Source organism: Callithrix jacchus, chromosome 15 (assembly GCF_049354715.1).
Source record: "Callithrix jacchus isolate 240 chromosome 15, calJac240_pri, whole genome shotgun sequence".
NCBI lineage: Eukaryota > Metazoa > Chordata > Mammalia > Primates > Cebidae > Callithrix > Callithrix jacchus.
Window position 1 is genome coordinate 80,658,044 of NC_133516.1, and position 12,483 is coordinate 80,670,526.

A 12,483-nucleotide genomic window follows, 5' to 3' on the forward strand; every position below is an offset into this window, starting at 1 on the left:
ACCTCACTGTATGCTATGGTACATCTGTTCCCCGCTAAACTTCTTTGTGCTCTCAGAAAAGACCCAGTATCACCTCTGAACATCTGTGCATTCTCTCTCTTCCCTGGCCAACTCCTATCCATGCTTCAGGTCTCAGCTATCATTTCCTTCATCAAGGCTTTCCTGACCCCTCAAATACAGGTTATGTGTCCCTTTCATGCACATCCACAACACCTCTATCATGCTCTTTATCGCACTTAAAATTCCTTGCTCACCTCTTTTCCTCCACCTGTTTCTGAGGGCTGGCACTGTGCTTCTCAGTGCCTGAGCTGGATGAGACACTGCTGGTTTCCTACCGTATATCCATGTTTCTCTTCCCTACCAATAGAATCCTGATTTTGTTTAGGGTAGCATTGTGCCCAGCTTCCCCTGCAGCTCCAAGTAGTAGCCAGACAATCCTGGCCAATGAGATAGGCTAGGGCATTTCTGAGAAACGTTTATACTGTGAAGAGGACTGTCTTTTCCTCCTTTCTACCTGGGATGTAGTTAGGGTGGCTAGAAGTGACAAGGGTTAGAACTATTTGCCTATGTGGTGACAAACATGAAAAATCAAGTTAAGGATGGCTGAACAGAAAGAAGGAGAAGGAATTGTGGGTTGCCATTCTAGCCCTGGGCTACTTGCCTTCAAACTTATTTTTATATGAAGGTGGTGAGATGTGATATGTTATTATCTGTTCATTTGGGGATGTAAATGGGTGGTTAACCTATTTGGTTAAACCTCTGTATCTGGGATGCTATTACATACAGCCAAATGTAGCCCATAAGTGATACACTGTTCAAATATTTGTTCAATTAATGAATATTATAATAATCACTCATTTGCTGAATGCTTACCACAAATTAGGCTCCATTCTAAGTACTTTACATGATTGCCTCATTTGGGAGAAGAACCTTTGAAGGTTCTAATAGGAAAATTCTGGAGAATACTAAGCCCCACATGAAGAAATAGGCGGAATTGTGTGGAAGAATTTGGGACAAATCTATCTTGTTTCTCTAAAAGGAAGCAGCATTAATAGCTAGCCCAACCAGGACCTGTCCATTACTTGGTTCCTAAGGTTGGGGGCGAGATTTCTTTAACATACTGCAACATGTTAGTGGGGTACAGTGGCTCACATCTATAATCCCAACACTTTGGGAGGCCAAGACAGGCAGATTGCTTGAGCTCAGGAATTTAAGGCCAGCCTGGGCAGCATTGTAAAACCCCATCTCTAGCAAAAATACAAAAAAATTAGCCAAGCATGGTGGTATGTGCCTCTGGTCCCAGCTACTCTGAAGGCTGAGATGGGAGGCTTGCTTGAGCCCAGGAGGTGGAGGTTGCAATGAGGTGAGATCACACCACTGAACTCTAGCCTGGGCAATCAAGTGAGACCCCCCCCCACCATCTCAATAATAATAATAATAATAATAATAATAAAATATTTCAGCATGTGAATGAAGTTCCCGCCTTGCTCAATTGTTCAGCCCACACTAAATCTCTTCCCCTAAATAATCACTTCCTACTTCTCCAAGGACAAAATATGCTGGTCAGTTTATTTACATATCTTTGTCTATATATCTATCTGTCATATCTATTTATCTAATCTACCTTTCTGCTTCCCTATAATCTATCTACTTATCCATCCATTCATCCATATGTCATGTGGATCAGACACCTGCCACATCAGAGCCCTTTCTAAGGAAGACTGACCCACAGCTCCTACTGAGAGAACACCCCTAGATGACCCATTTTACACTAGGTTGATTAGACTAGGGTTGGGCAGCTGACCAAGAACTGCCAAACCTTAAGTTGACCAGTGTCCTATGACATGTCTTGGGGCAAAAAGAGGATCTGGGCAATCAAAATCTTCACAGCTTTGAACTGAGAAATACTGAGAGAATTAGGTAGTGAGAAGTGGGCAGTGAGGCCTGAAGGAGAGAAGTGATGAGCCACAACAAGGGCCGTGGAAGCGCAATGTTCTGAGAAAGCAGAAGCTGTTAGGATGTACACTGTGAGGCAGAGTTGAGTTATACAGAGTAGAAGAAAGAACACCAGTTGAAGCTGGCAGAAAAGTAAACGCAAAGAGAGATACAGACAGCTGCTTGGGGAATAGCTGAGACCTAATTATGGAGCCCAAGAGCAAAAACCCATTACCACGGCTTCTCCGGTTCTTAGGGCTGCCTGGATTCTGGTTCTGGCTGTGAGACCCAGTTCTGTGTGGGCCCCTTTCCTCTATGAGGCCTGGCATTTTTAGATTTCTAAGCAAATGCACACCTTTTTTTTTTTTTTTTTAATTGTCTCACTCTGTCGCCCAGGCTGGGGTGCAATGGCACGGTCTTGGTTCACTGCAACCTCCACCTCCCGGGTTCAAGTGATTCTCCTGCCTCAGCCTCCTGAGTAGCTGGGATTACAGGTGCTTGCCAGGATATCCGCTAATTTTTGTATATTTTGGTAGAGATTGTATTTTACCATGTCGGCCAGGCTGATCTCAACCTCCTGACCTCATGATCCTCCCACCTCAGCCTCCCAAAGTGTTGGGATTACAGATGTGAGCCACTGCGCCCAGCCAGCAAATGCAAATCTTTATTAAAAAATCCCTGTTACATAAAATAAATTCTCTTGACCCAAAATAGCCTATCTAAAACATTCCCAGTGAGCCAGTGTCTAAGCAGTATCTCCCTGTTTAAATAATCCACTGACATTAGCACATTATTTTCCTTATGAAATACTTCTTACATTGTTCAGAGCATCAGGAATGGGCTTGGATAGCTCCTTGGGTGAAATTTGTCACTGCGTCTGAACTTCAAGTCCAGCAAGGTAAGCCTCTGAGGCTCCAGGGCCCAGGATGAGTCTCTGGTACTCTCCAAATGAGAAACTAGGCAGATAATGATTGATTCTCTCCCTCAGGTAGGGGAGCAAATCTGTTTCCCATAGAGAACAGAATAAGCCCTGTCCACAGCCCTGGGCACAGTCATACCCTCTGAATCTTCACTTGGCCCAATACCAGTGGCCACAGACTGTGCCAAAAATACAGTCTATGACAGAAAATTCTAGGTGTGCCTGCAGACAACTGGGGTTGAGTCTCTCACCTCTGAAAGGCAAGCGTACATTCTCTCAGTTTTTCCCTTTGGGGTCAGGAAAAATAATATTTGTAATAGAGTACAATTTCTTGTTTCCATATTCCATTTCAAACTTGGTGGGGAAAATATTTCAGAGATGTAATTTTTCCTTTGGTTGGAAAGGTGCTGCTGAGGAAAGACTGGTCTTTTCTTGGAGGGGGGAAATCTGTTCCTTTAACAGCTGTTCATGGCTAAGAAACTTCTACTCTTTCCATCAGCAGTTTATCCAGTTGCAGGTCTATCTTTTTCTCATTACCCTGAGAATCCCAACAATTCTTGGAAAATAAGTCTAATTCAAACACCACTTCCTAATCCTTTAAAATAAACTGTTCCCTCTTTTTTTAAAGTCATCTTCTGTGTTAAAGTTATTGTTAAATTATTCAAATTTTTCACTTTTAACCAATTTGTAATTTATTATGATATATATGAAATTCATATCCAATTTTTTTTATTATATTCCAAAATAAAAGGCAATATTTCAACAGCATTTAGTAAATTAAAAACTATTTTTACATTGCTTTTATTCCATCTGGGTTAAACAAATTTGGCTCACATTTTTTTTTTCCCTTTGGGGAAATGTCTTGTTCTGTCGCCCAGACTGGAGTGCAGTGGCACAATCTTGGCTCACTGCAACCTCTGCCTCCCAGGTTCAAGCGATTTTCCTGCCTCAGCCTCCTGAGTAGCTGGGATTACAGACACATGCCACCACACCCATCTAATTTTTGTACTTTTGGTAGAGATGGGGTTTTGCCATGCTGGCCAGGCTGGTCTCTAATTCCTGACCTCAATTGATCTGCCCACCTCAGCCTCCCAAAGTGTTGGGATGACAGGTGTGAGCCACCGCGCCCGGCCTCTCACATTTTCTGACATTTTTTTTTGTTCCCAATATGTTGTTACCAGTATATTTTAACTTACTGCCAGACAGTGGAATATTTTGTAATGCATTTTATATTTTAAGATATATTTTTAATTCCATTAGAGCTACTATTTCCATTAAACCTTTTCCCTTTATATCACAGTAGCACTCAACCCTGGCTGATATCAGAATCACTTGGACTGTTTCCCAGAGATTCTTTTTTAATTGATGTGCAGTGGTGCCCTACCTTGGATTTTTTGGTGTTAATTTATACATTAAGAGACTCTAATATGCAGGCAAGATCAAGAATCACTGCACAAATTACTTGATATTTTTTCCTATTCATTTTTATTTATTGTTATGTTCTCTGTAACATGAAGTGTACCTAACCAGGAACAGGATATGTTTATTTGTTCAAGTCTTTCATTTTGGATAGTGAATTGTTGTAGAGTCACGTTACTGAACAATGGGGACACAATCTGAGAAATATGTCATTAGACAATTTTGTCATTGTGCAAGCATCATAGATTGTATTTACACAAACCTAGATTATACAGCCTACCACACAGCTAGGCTAAAAGGTATAGCCTAGTAGCTCCCAGGCTACTAACCTGTGTAGCATGTCACCATGCTGAATACAGTTCAGTAGGAAATTATAACACAATGGTATTTGTGTGTCTATGTAAATATAGAATGGGCACTCTGGGAGGCCAAGGTAGGAGCATCACTTGAGTCCAGGAGTTCGAGACCAGCCTGGGCAATATAGTGAAATCCTGTCTCTATAAAAAGAAAGAAAGAAAAATAAAGTAAGGAAGAAATAAATAAGTCAGCAAGGCATGGTGGCATGTGCCTGTAGTCCAAGGTATTTGGAAGGCTGAAGCAGAAGGATCTCTTGAGCCCAGGAGTTTGAGGTTGCAGTGAGCTACCATCATGCCACTGCACTCCAGCCTGAGTGCTAGAGTAAGACTCTATCTCCAAACAAACAAACAAACAAAAACACATAGAAAGGTACAGTAAAAATCAGTATAAAAGATTTTTAAATGGTGTAATAAATGGAGCTTGCAGGACTGGAAGCTGCTCTGGGTGAGTCAGTGACTGAGTGGTGAGTGAATGTGAAGGCCTAGGACTCACTGTGCACTACTGTAGACTTTGTAAACACTGTACACTTAGGCTACACTAGATTTGTTTAAAATTTTTTTTCTACAATAATACATTAGCCTTAGCTTACTGTAATTTTTTACTTTATAAACTTTTAAGTTTTTAAAATGTTTAGACTCATAATAACAGCTTAAAACATAAACATTGCACAGCTGTAAAAAAATATTTTTCCTTTATATCCTTATTCTGGAAGCTTTTTTCTATTTTTAATTTTTTAATTTTTATTAAAAACGAAAATACAACCCAGAGATTAGCCTAGGCCTACACAAGGTCAGGATGACCAATTTTATTTTATTTTTTGAGATGGAGTTTCACTCTTGTTGCCCAGGCTGGAGTGCAATGGCATGATCTTGGCTCACTATAACCTCGGCCTCCTGGGTTCAAGTGATTCTTCTGCCTCAGCCTCCCAAAAAGCTGGGATTACAGGCGCACGCCACCACGCCCGGCTAATTTTGTATTTTTAGTAGAAATAGGGTTTCTCCATGTTGATCAGGCTGGTCTCAAACTCCTGACCTCAGGTGATCTGCCCGCCTTGGCCTCCCAAAGTGCTGGGATTACAGGTGTGAGCCACCGCACCCAGCAGAATATTATAATTTTCACCCTCCACATCTTATGCCACTGGAAGGTCTTCAGAGACAATAACACACATGGAGTTATCTCCTATGATAACAATACCTTCTTCTAGACTATCCCCTGAAGGACCTACCAAAGCCTGTTTTAGAGTTAACTTAAAAAAAAATAAACACAAGGAGTACTCTCTAAAATAATGATAAAAAGTATAGTACAGTAAATACATAAGCCAATAACATAGTTGTTTATTATCACTATCAAGTGTTATATACTGTACATAGTTGTATGGACTATACTTTTATATGACTGGCAGCAAGGTAGGTTTGTTAACATCAGAGTCACCAAAAACATGTGAGTAATGCATTACATTAAGTCTTTACCATGGCTATGATGTCACTAGGTGATAGGAATTTTTTAGCTGCATTATAGTTTTATGGGATCCCGTTGTATATGTGGTCTGTCCTTGGCCAAAACATCATTATGGCAGTGCCTGAGTGTAATTCCCTTTTCATAGGTTTTGTATGTCCCTTATTAGATTAATTTTTAAACCTGTGATGTATTTAGACTTTCCACCCCAAAATCAGGTTAAGGTAAATCTAATCACCCTAATTATGGAGTTTCATATATTTTTGATTAACTGCTCTGTGTGTACAGCTACCGATGTGTGCGTGTCTATATTTTTGCATTGCCCAGAAAAAGATTCTTATTACCGGGCCAGTAGAGTTGTCTCCAGTTGTTCTCGGTACCTAAGAGTTCTGGAGTACTAAACTAGTCAGCCAGTGGAGATCTTTTAGTTCACTTATTGACTGTTTATATGCCAGAAGCTGAAGGCAGATGAACAGGATAGCTTTTTTTATTCTGAGGCATTAAGAGTCAGTAGTGGTTATTTAAAAACCACTAGTGTTTCAACTCTCTCTGATGCATCTGCTTCGGGGTCAGAATAGCTGAGGGAAGAAATTCTGAGCTTGTGTTAGTAGAGTGCCCTAGAGGCCAATCCTGGGATCACATCCTCACTCCTCTACTAACTAGTCACATGACCTTGCACAAGTAACTTCCCCTCTCTATACTCAGTCTTCTGTAAAGAGGGGATAGCAGTAATATTTATCTCATGAGATTGTTATACAAATTAAATAGGTTTTATTTGTAAAGTCTTTGGAACACTACCTAGAGTGTGGTAAGCGTTTAATTCATATTAGCCATTATTGTTATTTGGGACAGGATTGGCAAATGGCACTAACGGGGTGATGAGCAGAGTGCAGAGCCCAGAGGGAGACTTTAGAGCAGGGATGTCCACTCTTTTGGCTTCTCTGGCCACATTGAAAGAATTGTCTTGGGCCCCACATAAAATACACTAACTCGAATGATAACTGATGAGCTAAAAAAACACTCAAAATGGTTTTGTTGTTGTTGTTGTTTGTTTGTTTTGAGACAGAGTCTTGCTCTGTCACCTGGAGTACAGTGGCACAATCTTGGCTCACTGCAACCTCCGCCTCCCGGGTTCAAGTGATTCTCCTGCCTCAGTCTCCTGAGTAGCTGGGACTATAGGCGCGTGCCACCATGCCCAGCTAATTTTTGTATTTTTAGTAGAGACGGGGTTTCTCCATGTTGGCCAGGCTGGTCTCGATCTCCTGACCTCGTGATCCACCCGCCTCAGCCTCCCAAAGTGCTGAGATTACAGGCATGAGCCACCTTGCCCGACCCCCAAAAAAACCTCATAAAGTTTTAAGAAAGTTTATAAATTTGTGTTGGCTGCATTCAAAGCTGTCCTGGGTGTCTGTGGGTCGCAGGTTGGACAAACTGGCACTAAAACATCTTCTTTCTTTCTTTCTTATGAGACAGGATCTTGCTCTCTCACCCAGGCTGGAGTGCAGGGGTGCAATCATAGCTCACTGCAGCCTCGAACCCCTGTGCTCAGGCAACCCCCCTGCCTCACTCAGCCTCCCAAGTAGCTACAGGTGCACACCACCACACCTGACTAGAGCATTTTAAAAACAAGTTTTCTCTTCATGTTGCCTCTCTCATTCTCTCCTATTCCTTTACTTTCCCCTTCACTTCCTCTTCCCCTCTCCTTCCCTAACTATTCAGCCCCAAATCCATTAAGTAGGGCCAAGGAAAGCAGATACTGGTTTTGGATGGTCCAAAACTAGATGTTGGAGTTGGCTTCTCCATGGGTAGGTGCCCACCCAGCATGGTGGAGCATAGCTGGCATGGAGAAGGCAGGTACTTAGGTAGAGGTACTTAGGCTGTGATCCAGGACAGGGTGTAAGAGCCTGAATTGGGGAGCAGATGATGGGGTGAGGAGAGTGGAGGTGGGAGTCACACAGGTGGAGGACAAGGATGGAAGACTTTACAAATATGTAGAAATTAAACAGCATACTCCTAAATAACCAAATGGTCAAAGAAGAAATCAAGAAGAAAATAAAAAGGGAAATGAGAAAGTACTTTGAGATGAATGAAAATAAACAACATATCAAAACTTGTGGAATGTAACTAAAGCAATGTTTAGAGGGATATTTATAGCTGTCAACACTTATGCCAAAAAAAGAAAATATCAAATCAATAGCCTAACCTTTTGCCTTGAGACACAGGGAATAGAAGATCAAAGTCAATCCAAAGCAAGCAGAGGGAATTTCTACTCTAAAAATCAGAGTAGAAATTAATAAAAGCGAGACTAAAAAAACACTACAGAATATCATGGGAATGGAATTGGTTTTTTGAAAAGATGAACAAAGTTAACAAAGCTATCGGTAGACTAAGAGCAAAGAGAGAGAACACTCAAATTACTAGAATCCGAAATGAAGGGGGCGACATTACAGAAATGAAGGGATTATAAAGAAATGCTATGAACAATTGTGTGCCAAAAATAGACGACATAGATAAAATGAACAAATTCCTAGAATGACACATACTACCAAAACTGATTCAAGAAAAAATAGTCAACCTAAATAGACCTATAAGTTTGGATATTGAATTAGTAACAACAAAATCTTCCCACAGAGAAAAGCCCGGGCCCAGATGGATTTACTGCTGAATTCTACTAAAGGTTTAAAGAAGGCTGGGTGCCGTGACTTATGCCTATAATACCAGCACATTAGAAGGTGAGGGTGGGCAGATCACCTGAGGTTAGGAGTTTGAGACCAGACTGGCCAACATGGTGAACTGAAAAACTATAAAAATTAGCCCAGGTTGGTAGCAGGTGCCTATACTCCCAGCTACTCAGGAGGTTGAGGCAGAATTGGTTGAACCCAGGAGATGGAGGTTGCAGTGAGCCAAGATCAGCTACTGCACTCCAGCCTGGGCAACAGAGTGAGACCCTTCTCAAAAACAAAACAAAACAAAAACAAAAAGGTTTAAAGAAGAATTAATACCAATTCACCAATTGTACCAAAACCAGACAAAGGTGTCACAAGAAAACTATAGACAGGCTGGGCATGGTGGTTTATGCCTGTAATCCCAAAGCTTTGGGAGGCCAACGAGGGTGGATCACCTGAGGTCAAGAGTTCGAGACCAGGCTGGCCAAAATAGCGAAACCCCGTCTCTACTGAAAATACAAAAGTTAGCTGGGCATGGTGGTACATGCCTATAGTCCCAGCTACTTGGGACGTTGAGGCAGGAGAATCACCTGAACCAGGGAGGCAGAGGTTGCAGTGAGCCAAGATTGAGCCACTGCACTCTAGCCTGGGTTACAGAGTGAGACTTCATCTTAACAACAAGAACAAGAAAAGTATAGACCAATATCTCTTATGAATATGAATGCAAAAATCTTCAGCAAAATTCTAGCAAACTGATTGTAGCATGTCTAAAAATAATTGTATACCATGATCATTGGGATTTATTTCAGAAATGTAAAGTTGGTTTCATATCCGAAAATCAATATAATACACTGTATCAATAGAATAAAAAACAAAACCACATTGTTTCAATAGATGCAGAAAAAGCATTTAATAAAATCCAATGCCCTTTCATAATGAAAATAATCAGCTAGAAGGAAACTTGCTTTTTTCTTTTTTTGAAATAGGGTCTGACTTTGTCACCCAGGCTGGAGTGCAGTCGTATGTTCTTGGTTCACTGCAGCCTCAACCTCTGGGTTCAACCGATTCTCCTGCCTCAGCTCCCCAGGTAGCTGGAACTACTGGTATACATGATCACGCTTGGATAATTTTTGTATTTTTTGTAGAAACAAGGTTTCACCATGTTACCTAGGCTGGTCTCTAACTCCTGAGCTCAAATGATCTACCTGCCTCGTCCCCCCAAGGTGGTAGGGTTACAGGGGTGAGCCACCATGCCCAGCCTTGAAGTAAACTTTCTTAACTTAATAAAAGGCATTTATGAAAACTGCACAGCTAACTTTATACTAAATGATAAAAAATTATGTTTTCCCCCTAAGATCAGGAACAAGACAAGGATGTAAAATGGTATGACCACTTCAGAAAAGAGTCTGCAAGTTTTTCAAACAATTAAACATAGAGTTACCATATGAACCAGCAATTCTACTCCTAGGTATATACCCAAGGGAAATGAAAAGATATGTACACACAAAACCTGTACATAAATATTTATAGTAACAGTGTGTTCCTGATAGGCAAAAGGTAAAAGCAACATATCTATCAACTGATTAATTAATAAAGTGTGATATATTGATAACATGGAATCCATAAAAAGGAATAAAATACTGAGACATGCTACAACACTGATGAATCTTGAAAACATTATGCTAAGTGAAAAAAGCCAGTTACAAAAGACCACATATTATATAATTCCACATATATGAATGTCCAGACCAGGCAAATCTAGACAGAAAGTAAATTAGTCGTTGCTTAGGGATTGAGTTATGTGTGGAGGATGATGGGGAAGGAACAGCTAACAGGTATGAAACTTCTTTTTGAGGTAATGAAAATGTTCTAAAATTGTGTGAGGTTTGTACACATTTGTGAATGTAATCTAAAACCATTAAATTACACACTTTAGATGGGTAAATTGTATGGTATGTAATTTATGTCTCAATAAAGATATAAAATAAGAGGCAAATGGCAATTAAATGGAACACATGATTTTGGATTGGATTTTTTTTTGAGATAGAGTCTTGCTCTGTCACCCAGTCGCCAGGCTGGAGTGCAATGGCGCGATCTCCGCTCACTGTAACCTTCACCTCCTGGGTTCAAGCAATTCTCCTGCCTCAGCCTCCTGAGTAGCTGGGACTTCAGGTGTGCACCACCACGCCCGGCTAATTTTTGTATTTTTTAGTAAAGATGGGGTTTCACCATGTTGGCCAGGATGGTCTTGATCTCTTGACCTCATGATCCACCTGCATTGGCCTCCCAAAGTGCTGGGATTACAGGCGTGAGTCACCGCGCCTGGCCTGGATCTTATTTTTGAGATGGGGTCTTGCTATGTAGCCCAGGCTGGTACACAGTAGCTATTCGTGGACATGATCATTGCACACCATAGCCTTGAACTGCTGGCCTCTAGAGGTCACCTGCCTCTGCCACCTGAGTAAGCTAGAACTACAGTTGCTTGCCACCTCACATGACTTGAATTTTCTTGTAATAAATGACATTATTGGGACATCTAGAGTAATTTGAATGGTGTCTGGGGATTAGATGCTACCAGTGGATCAATGTTAATTTCCTGATTAATTTTATTTTTAATTTTTATTTTTTTAGAGACACGGTTTCTCTCTGTCACCCAGGCTGGAGTGAGTAACATGAGTATAATTCACTTTAGCCTTTCCTGGGTTTAAGCCATCCCCCCTACTTCAGCCTCCCAAATAGCTAGGACTACAGGTACATGCCACGACACCCAGCTAATTTTTAAATTTTTTTTTAGACAAATGGTTTCATTGTGTTGCCCAGATTGGTCTTGAATTCCTGTCCTCAAACAATCTTGCTGCCTTGGCCTACCAAAGTGCTGGGATTATAGGTGTGAGCCATCATGACGTGCCAATTTCCTGATTTTGATGGTTGTATTTTGGCTTTGCAGGAGAGTATCCTTGTTTGTAGGAAATGCACACTGAAGTATTTGTTGGTGATAGGACATCATGGTAAGTAACTTAGTCTTAAATGTCCAGGAAAAAAAAGTGTTTTTTTTTTTTTGCAACTTTTCTCTATGTCTAAGATTGTTTCAAAATAAAAATATAGGCCGAGTGTGGTGGCTCACACCTGTAATCCCAGCACTTTGAGAGGCTGAGGTGGGCGGATCACTTGAGGTCAGGAATTGGAAACCAGCCTGGCCAACATGGCAAACCCCTGTCTCTACTAAAAATACGAAAATTAGCAGGGCGTGATGGCAGGCACCTGTAGTCCCAGCTACTCAGGAGGCTGACGCAGGAGAATCGCTAGAACCTGGGAGGCGGAGGTTGGAATGAGCTGAGATCACGCCATCACACTCCAACCGGTGGGACAGAGCAAGACTTCATCTTTAAAAAAACTATACACACACACACACACACACACACACACGTACACACATACTTTGTAAAATGCTTGATTTAATTTTGAAGTATGAGGGTAGAAATGGAATGTTGGGTTCTCAGCAACCACAAGGAACAAGAGGCTGGTGAACTGACAGTCCACAATCCAGCCTGCCTGTGGTGGAGGTAAGGGTGGTGCTATCCTTTAGCCAGTTGCATTAGGCTTGTCTAGTTTTTCTAAGATTTCCAATGACACCAATTTATATGGAATTTATACTCTAAAGCAGTAACATGGATTTTGAGAAAGAAAAAATAATTTTTACTTAATACAATAAATAAGAAATAATTGAAGAAA